Source organism: Pollachius pollachius, assembly GCF_949987615.1.
Source record: "Pollachius pollachius genome assembly, chromosome: 17".
Taxonomy (NCBI): Eukaryota; Metazoa; Chordata; class Actinopteri; order Gadiformes; family Gadidae; genus Pollachius; species Pollachius pollachius.
The window spans coordinates 2338013-2347611 of record NC_136950.1 but is presented as its reverse complement, the minus strand read 5'-3'; positions in this window follow the sequence as shown (position 1 = coordinate 2347611).

Here is a 9599-nt window from a genome sequence, read left to right as displayed (position 1 = left end):
GTCCTCTCCCACCAGTCCTCTCCCACCAGTCCTCTCCCACCAGACCTCTCCCACCAGACCTCTCCCACCAGTCCCCCTCACCAGTCCTCTCCCTGCGCGCCTCCGATGCGCCCGGAGTCCCGGGACGAGGAGGGAGATGTAGGGATAGTCTTTGGGCTTGGTTTGTAAATGGTATTGATTGTTTGAGAGTGAAGTTGATATTTCAGAGGGATCAGTTGAGACAGATGAAGGTCTGTCGGTCGGTATGGATAAGAGAAGTAACTATGAACTATTACGGCGTCCAGTCAATCTGCAAGAACGAAATAAGAAACGCCGTATGTACAGTTTGACTTTGTTAGACAATATTGCAATCCGAACAATACCCTTTGCTCCTCCTTCTTGGGTCTACCTCTGATTAGCCAAGACAGTGTTGGCCGTTAACTTTTGAAACATGTTCATACAACATCGATCGTGTGATATAAAGCTGATATAAAGATAACTATTTATATAAACCCCTGTGTCCGTTTTTCGGTGATGTCTGATCATTTTTATATTTACAAATAATAGGGACAATATTTATTAAACATTAAATAATTTTCCCACTCTCTTTCACATACACGCTTTACGCACGCAAGCAGACACCCACGCCCCCCCCCCCCCCCCCACACACACACACACACACATACAAACAGTGAAACACACACACACGCACGCGCGCACACACACACACACACACACACACACACACACACACACACACACGTATAGGTATAGGTTCACATGGTCAAAATTGTATTCATTTAGTTATTGTGGGAAATCTAGTTAATTCAGAGCCCCCAAGTTATTTAATATATGTTCTATAATTGTATGATTGAGTTTTCCTATTTCATGCCAATTAATATTCTAAGGTGTAACGCCTAAGTTCCGCGACTAAGCGATGCTATTGAAGTACTGAGGAGGTTTGGAGCAGAAGAAGAAAGCTCCGTTGTTGATGTGTTTTTATTACGGTGTAGAAGAGGGTTTTTTTGATTGACTGAGCAGATGCTTACAGCCTGAGATAGAAGAACGCTGGCACACTGTATTGTTGGAACATATCGCTTCTTGTTTTACTTTAAAATAAAATAGTGTTACTCCAACGCGAGTACAGCCTCCGCCTGCGTTTCTGTAAGCCTGCAACACACACACACACACACACACACACACACACACACACACACACACACACACACACACACACACACACACACACACGCACACACACACACGCACACACACACGCACACGCACACGCACACACACAAGGATGACTACTGAAAGCTGATGCTACAATTGAGTCCGAGCCGACTTGAGAAGAGCGGGGTGGACGGCGGTATTACCGACAGATGTTGAGTTTGGTGTGAAAGCAGATGCACAGAAGTTAAAGTCGGTGCCATTTTCAGAAGTAGAAATGGGGTCACAAAAATGTGGGAACCAATGATGTAAACTATAACGACCGCTGTAAACTTTGGATATAAAATAACAGTTTTAAAGGAATCCGATTGCAGGCGACTTACTCAGACACTCAAAAGACAACACTGGCTTCCAGAAAGTTGAACGTAAGCAAATTGGATTTCCCATATATCTATGTGGATATAGCCACATATAGGCCTATTGCTTTTGATATTTTTATATTATATTGAATGAATAATCATTAAATCATTTTCTCACACGATAAATTAACTGACTTGCTGTTTTTTGGTTGTCAATGTTATGATCACATTATTATTGTTATTATTATTAATCCTTTATTTTACCAGGCAAGTCCCACTGTGATTACAAGATTCTTTTTTCGAGGGATCTCTGGCCAAGATATAGCAGCAATACAGCTCCACAACAATATTAAAAGTACATCAAAACCTTCAGTAGTAGGTCTTAGAGTCCTGTCTAACAGACTGTTGGAGAGTTTAGTGAAGCACAGATTTATATAAAGGATTTGCCTCGAACTCCTTACCATGGGGATGAGATCTGTCTGCATGTGCTCAAGGCTGCAACGGGGGGATTCAGTGCGAACCCTAAAGGGACCGAAAGTAGGATAGTGTAGTTTGAACGCAAACAACTATTGCTGGTCCTTTGTGAGATATACCCACAAAGTGTCAGTGTATCATTGAGGGAGGGAGTACTGAACTTTGGCCTATAGGATGCAGCGGTGAGGGAGAGCTTGGCAGCCTGTGACAAACCTCAGAGCGCTGGGGTTCGGGCAAGCATCGATTCGGGCCGAGGCGTGTACAACAGATCACCATAGGCCATAAAGGGAAGGAATGTTTTCTCAAATTATTTCTTCATGCCAGCCTAGGAAAGGCAGGATTTCGTTCAAAAACAAAGACAGAGCTTAAGCTTCAGTTTCTTTATTAAGTTTTCAATGTGAAGTTTTAAAGTTAAATGGTATCAATCAAATATCTAGATGTGACCCTAATAAAAACTGACTGCCCTGCAAGATTAAAATGTTGGGTAGTGAAGCAAGTGTTTTCCTTGCATCCATTTCGTTTTTGTGGGATTCAACACAAGTTACAGATCCAACAACCGTGCTCTAACAATGATTGAGCAAGTGTGGCACCACAGCAGTCCATTACATTAAACATTAGTAGTAAACAAAAGTGGACCCAAAGTAGAACCTTAGAGGACCACTGACGCAACAAATTATACACTGGAGGACAACTGATCTCATGGACGTTGAGTTTCAACATCCATATTGTTACAGTTGCCATCTTTTTGTGGTTTTAACCTGATAACATTCAAATCAGAGTCTCAGAAATCCATAAAATCTCATATCCCATAAATTCCACACACGCACGCACAAACACACACTGCAAAGGTAAGCTACTATCTAGCAAATACATGGGGATTGGGGATGGGGATTGGTAGAGCATTGGCAGCTGTCAGGCCATTACACAAGGGACACAAGGACCTTGGACTGCCCTCCTGATAGCTTTTCTCATTATACCCATCCAGATTGAGCTGGTTTAACCGCTTGCGCTGAAGGAAAGCGCCTAGGGCCCTCGACCAGTAACGACAACACGACGCCTCGGACAACGGAACACGATACCTTTTTGTGGAACCCTGCTGCCATCTAGTGGTGTACATCAGTCGCATTGATTAATTAATGTACAATATGTTCTAAATGGATGAAATCATAATTAATGTGTCCAATATAGACAAAAAATAAAACAAACAAACAAAATCATAACATATGAGTTGTTCCTAAAATAGTACAACGTATCATTAGCATTAACCTTTGCCAAGGATGGACATGCCTTGAAAAGTGAAAGGTCCGGCAAGTCCGGCAAAAGTGGTTAATGGTAATTAAATGACATTCTTCACTAATCCCCCTGGGGAAACTCATTCTTTGCATTTAACTCATCCTATCGCAGGGAGCAGGGGGCTGCACATGGAGTGGCGCCTTCATGATGTGCATCATACGGTTATGAGCAGATTTGTATAGTCTTTATTTTACCAGGCAAGTTCCATTGAAGTGAAACTCCAATATGTTCTGTATTATTCAATAAACACTATACTACTATGCTATACTATAGCAATAAATCTTGCTATAGTATGACCAACACAACATTGAAGCAGTTAACGTATAAAGTGCTCTATCCTTTAGGCCAGGCCTATGTGTTGAGATGAACTGATGCATGAATTGATAACATCTTTATTTAACTATTGAATTGTAAAAAAAAAAAAGAAATAAGAATCTTACTGACCTCCAGTCAGTAACAAAAACAAAACACAAAAAAACAACATGTAACTGTCACGGTTTGGTACACAGGAAGTTAGGGTGACTCAAGTGTGAAGCAAAAGCAGGATACGTTTTAAGGTATTTATTCCTCAGACAAATTAAGTTCCAAGAAAGCTCAGAAGATCCAAAAACATAAACTCAGTCCAAAAACTCCAAAAAGTAAATAACACAAAAACTCAGTCCAAGAATCCAAAAAGGCAAAGCACATTGACAGTAAATCCAAGGGGTAATCCAAAAGGCAGGGTAAACAGACAAAGGTTGGCAACAAGATCAATCCAGAAAGAGCGAACAAATCCACAGGGTAATCCAAAACTCAGAGTAGAAAAACAGTCCAGGGTCAAAGAACAAGAAGGCAATCAGCAGATCCAAAATACACTGTTCAAGACAAAGGTTTACTCACAGGGGTTCAGTGAAGACTCAACAGAGACAGAGTGAAAAGATCAGGCTTAAATACTGTGAGACAAAATGGCTGAAAAAAAATCACATGACTAATTAACAGGGGGCAGGTGAGTCTGCTTAACCAGAGACATAATTAGGCGGAAAAACACAGAACAGAAAGTCAGAATTGGCGACATCTAGTGATCAATGACAAAAGTCAGACATTGTGACAGAATCTCCCCCTCTAGGAACGCCTCCTGGCGTTCCCAGGACGATCAGGATGCTGTTGGTGAAAGTCTCTGATCAGGGTCTTGTCGACAATGTTCTGAGAAGGGACCCATGAACGTTCTTCAGGGCTGTAGCCTTCCCAATCGACGAAGTACTGGACCGACCGCTGGACCCAACGGGAGTCCAGCAGCCGATTCACCGTGTAGACTGGTCCACCATCAACCATCCGGGGTGGAGGAGGGTGCTTGGGGGCAGGGGCAAAAGGGAAGGTAAGCACGGGTCTCAATTGTGAAACATGAAAAGTGGGTTGGACTTTTATGGACCAGGGCAGTTGGAGTCTGTAGGCGACTGGATTGACCCGGTGGGTAATCTTGAAAGGGCCAACGTAGCGTGGGGCAAGCTTACTGGACTCCACCCATAATAGTAGATCCTTGGCCGACAGCCAGACCTTCTGTCCCAGGCGGAAGCTAGGAACCGGTGTCCGGTGACGGTTGGCTTGCACCCGGTTCCGTTTGGCAGTGCGAAGCAGTGACTGATGAACCCTTTTCCAGGTTTGTCTGCACCGCCTCACGGATTGCAGAGCAGATGGCACCCCTGCTTCACTCTCTTGCTCTGGGAACAAGGATGGTTGGAACCCAAACTGGCACTGGAATGGGGATAGACTAGTGGAGGAGGACTGGAGGATATTATGAGCATGCTCTGCCTACGGCAACTCTTTGCTCCAAGATGAGGGGTTGTCAGCAACCAAGTTCCGAAGGGTGGCCTTCATCTCCTGGTTTAGCCTCTCTGTCTGGCCATTGGACTGCGGATGGAACCCAGAGGACAGGCTGGCAGTGGCCCCTATGAGCCAGCAGATGACTTGCCATACACAGGAGGAAAACTTGGGACCTCTGTCCGAGACGATGTCCTGCGGCAGACCAAAAACTCGGAACACATGGAGGAAAACAAGCTTAGCAGTCTCAAGTGCAGATGGCAACTTAGGTAAAGAAATTAGTCTGCAGACCTTAGAGAACCTGTCAACAATAACTAAAATTACACTGTTACCTTCTGAGACAGTTGGCCAGTTACAAAATCCATGGACAGGTGCGACCAGGGCCGACTGGGAGTTGGGAGTGGTAAGAGCAACTCTTGAGGATGCTGACAAAGGTCTTTGCTTCGGACACAGGTAGCACAGGCTGCAACGAAGTCCTTAACCTCCCTCTCCATCTCCGGCCACCAGAAGCATCGCCAGAGGAACTCCAGAGTTCTTTGGACACCTGGATGAGCTGTGAGATGCGAGGAATGACCCCACTGGAGAACTTCAGACCGTGCTCTACTGGGAACAAACAGTTCACCATATGGTGCAGGGCCAGGGTCAGGATCCTGCTGAAGAGCCCGTCTGACAACCGTCTCGATTCCCCAGCGGACAGGTGCAACAGTTCTCTTAGGTGGGATAATTGGCCCTATATCCTCTTCCCGGTTGTTAGGCAGAAACTGCCTGGATAGGGCATCAGGTTTTTTATTTTTGGAAGCGGGTTGATAGGACAAGGTGAAGTCAAGAAGAAAGGATGCTGGGCTCCCTCCAGTTAGTGGCGCCACTCTTCAAGTGCCATCTTCACTGCCAGAAGTTCCCTTACACCAACATCATACCTTGTCTCAGTGGGACTGAGGCGATGTGACAAAAAGGCACATGGGTGTACTTTTCCATCAGTTGAGCGCTGAGACAAGACAGCTCCAATACCCACACTGGAGGCATCCACCTCTACAATAAATGGCAAAGAGGGATTAGGCACTGTCAGTATAGGAGCCGAAGAGAAGCGCTCCTTGAGTCTTCGGAATGCCTGGTCTGCATCAGGAGTCCACCCAAAAGGTGCTGCTTCTTTCTTTGTGAGAGCAGAGATAGGAGCAGCCACTGAACTAAAACCTCTGATGAACCTTCTGTAGAAGTTTACAAACCCAAGGAATTGCTGGACCTCTTTCCCAGTCTTAGGAAAGGGCCAGTCTCGCACCGCTTGAGTCTTCCTTGAGTCAATCAGAACCTGACCCTGTTTGATGAACCCAAGAAAAGCCACCTCAGTGACATAAAACTAAGACTTCTCTGGTTTTACATACAAGTGATTCTTTAAAAGTCTCTGGAGGACCTGACACACATGTTGGCAGTGCTCGTGACGAGTCTTGGAAATAATCAAAATGTCATCCAAATAAACAAACACAAAATGGTTAATGTGATGGAAAATCGACATGTTGTTATGTTTTTCTTTATGAACTTTGTTTTTGTTTACTATTCCGTGTATGTTCTTGCCACCCTTCTCTCCTTCAGGGTCATCTAAAATGTAAACCTTTGTGGTTGGTGATGTAATGTTCTCACTCTGTTCCTGTGTTATCTTCTGTTGGTTTGGGCCTGTTCCTTGACTCCCTGGGGAGCGTCGGGAAACAAAGGGTTACATGGCATGGCTGTGACCCCTTATTTATGACAATCTGAAGAACTTCAATCAATAGATTACCATCTGGTTAACAAAGGCTTTTGGTTTATTGGGGGACAGCTGCCCTCAAGAACCCAATCTAAGTGTATAAAAACTCCTGACTTTAGCCACTCAGTGGACTTCTTCAGGGCGAACTCCCATCTGAGGCCTCCGATTATTGTAGTGTATGCCTGTTTTATTGTTTGTTGATGCATCTTTGTTATTTATTACAAATATGACCACCAATTGCCGATAAGTATTATGTGATTTTTGCATCTAAATATCTCATCTGTCTTAGACGCATACTCTGATAGAGAAATTGCCACGACAGTCTGGGGCTCCTTCGGGATACCTAACCTGAAGATCCTGCAAAACATTGCCAAGTGTCAGCCAAGACAGGTCTGAGGTTTCAGTCTCAGTCCAAAAGCTCTACCTCGCCTCCAGGTGACTGTAACCAGACTAATGGGGTCAAGGAAAGGGTGCCTGTGGGGGATAAAGTAGGGGTTCCTCAGTACGGTATCCAAAGAAAAAAGGAATTTGAGCAGGTGAGATCACAATACTTGTTTAAGCTTCATAAAATCCGTTGCAGGAACGGTATATAGATGTTTTGGTAACACAAACGTATATCTGAACGATAGGCCTCGTTCAAGGAGCTGTTATAGGAACGGTAAAGGGAAACCCGTTAAGTGCTGTTGGTGTCATATATATATATATATATATATAATAATAATAATAATAATAATAGGCATTCATTAATAAATATGTATATATGTGAAGTAACAAGGAGGTTACGGTGATATTAGATAATAGTTACTAATAGTGTGTATGGATCTGAAAATGGATAATAGATCGGGAGAAATATGGTGAAGCGGCTCTGGAGAGTTTAAAATATTGGTATAAACTGGGCTTTCCTGAGATGGGGAGTTTTAGCTTAAAACGGTTAAAGGAGTTAGAGGGACGGTTGTTGGAGTCAGAGAGGAAAAAGAAAAGTTTTAAACTATGTTGGTGTGCATTTTATTTGTGGGAAAGAAAAAAATATCAGCCAGGGACAGCGAGCGTAGAGAGTGTAGGGATTTTTTATCTCAATTTCACCTGAGATGTAGACCCGGACCTGGACTGCACCGGCGGACCGCGTGCGAATCCCCCTTAACCTCCACCATATGACGACAACGCCCAGGCCGCCGCTCCATCATTCAACCTCTATCCAGACCTCACAGCAAAGGAGGAAGCACCCGCTAACGCAACGGGGGTTATGGCAGTCCGGCATACGATTTCCGTGCATGGAGACCCAGTGACATTAAGGACATAGCAGAATGTCTCCCGGACCCATCTGCAGTGGGAGGGGAATCCCTCGCTACAGCCATTCTGGAAGTGACCCATCACCCATCGACGAAGTGCGCCAAGTCAAACTCGGCCTACGATGGGGTCGCATTCAAGGCGACATTCCCGGGAGAGACCAAGCTGATATAATGTTTGTGGAGGCGCCGGACAGCAAGGACAACCACAGGAAAGTGGGGAAGCAAAGAGGCAGGCCTGCTTTCGTTGTGGCACCATGGATCATTGGTTCAACGATTTTCCCAAAATAATTGACACAAACAATGGAAAGGCCAGCTGGCAGTTCGCACCTTCCCATGAAGTGACTGTGAATCATCCAATGCATTGACGGGACGCAGGAGCAGGCCCGGTCCAAGGAGGAGGTATGAGCACCATAACACAAACACAACAAACACGCGAAATGGTAGGCTCAGCTACACAACGCACACAAGCACCACATCCTGATTGTTGTATGGTTCTCACCAGCCATACGCGACCTGATCAGCTAGATTTAATGTGTCGCCTGGGGAATGTCATTTGCACCGACATAGGCCTCACGGTTACCTCCGATGCAAGCCCCATGATCCAAGCATACTCGTGTGTTTTACGCGCACCAGGATACTTTTATTCACGGGACTTGCTGCATAAGGGACCGGGATCAATAGCTGACATATTAATACAAACGCACACCACTGCATGCAGAACCAGCCAGAAATACAATACATGCCCACAGATGATTTGCATTTTACTGCCAGAATGTCTTATAATGGACAATTAGCGGAGGTCGAGGAACTGTGGTTCAACGATTGTAATACAGCTATGTTGATGGGGAAATTGTTGCTTTGGAATGAGAAGTTTTGCATGTTAACCGTAGCTTCTGATAAAAGAAGTGAAGGGATTCTATAGAATCCCAGGCTCAGCCCCACATGTGTCCCTTGAAATGACATGGGCTGAATTGGGCCCATGGGCTGTCAGTGGGGGGGTCGACGCATGTGATAGGATACCAGACCTGCATGGTCCTGAGGGACAATATTTCTATATATAATATGACAAATTTAGTCCTTCAAGGGGGAAGAACATTGCTAAAAAAATAGAAAAAAATTATATATGGTTATTTTAAACAACGGGCTATTATAGACAGTGAATACTTTATTATTACAATGTATCACAACCAGTTTAATGGTCAACCATATCAAACAGCCATGGCATGACCCCGACTGAACCCCGACTGACAACGTGACGGGGACAACAGAAGTGTGTTGCCTAATCATGTCACGCAAAACATCATTTATCAGGGCTTAGAAAACAGCTGGGGCATTAGTAAGTCTAAAGGGCATCACTTGGTATTCATAGTTTCCAGAGGGGGTGTTTTTCCACTCATCACCTTGTCTGATGCGGACAAGGTGATAAGCATTGCGATGGTCCAACTTAGAAAAAATGGTGGCCCCTTGTAGAAGATCAAAAGCTGTGAAAGATCAAAGGAA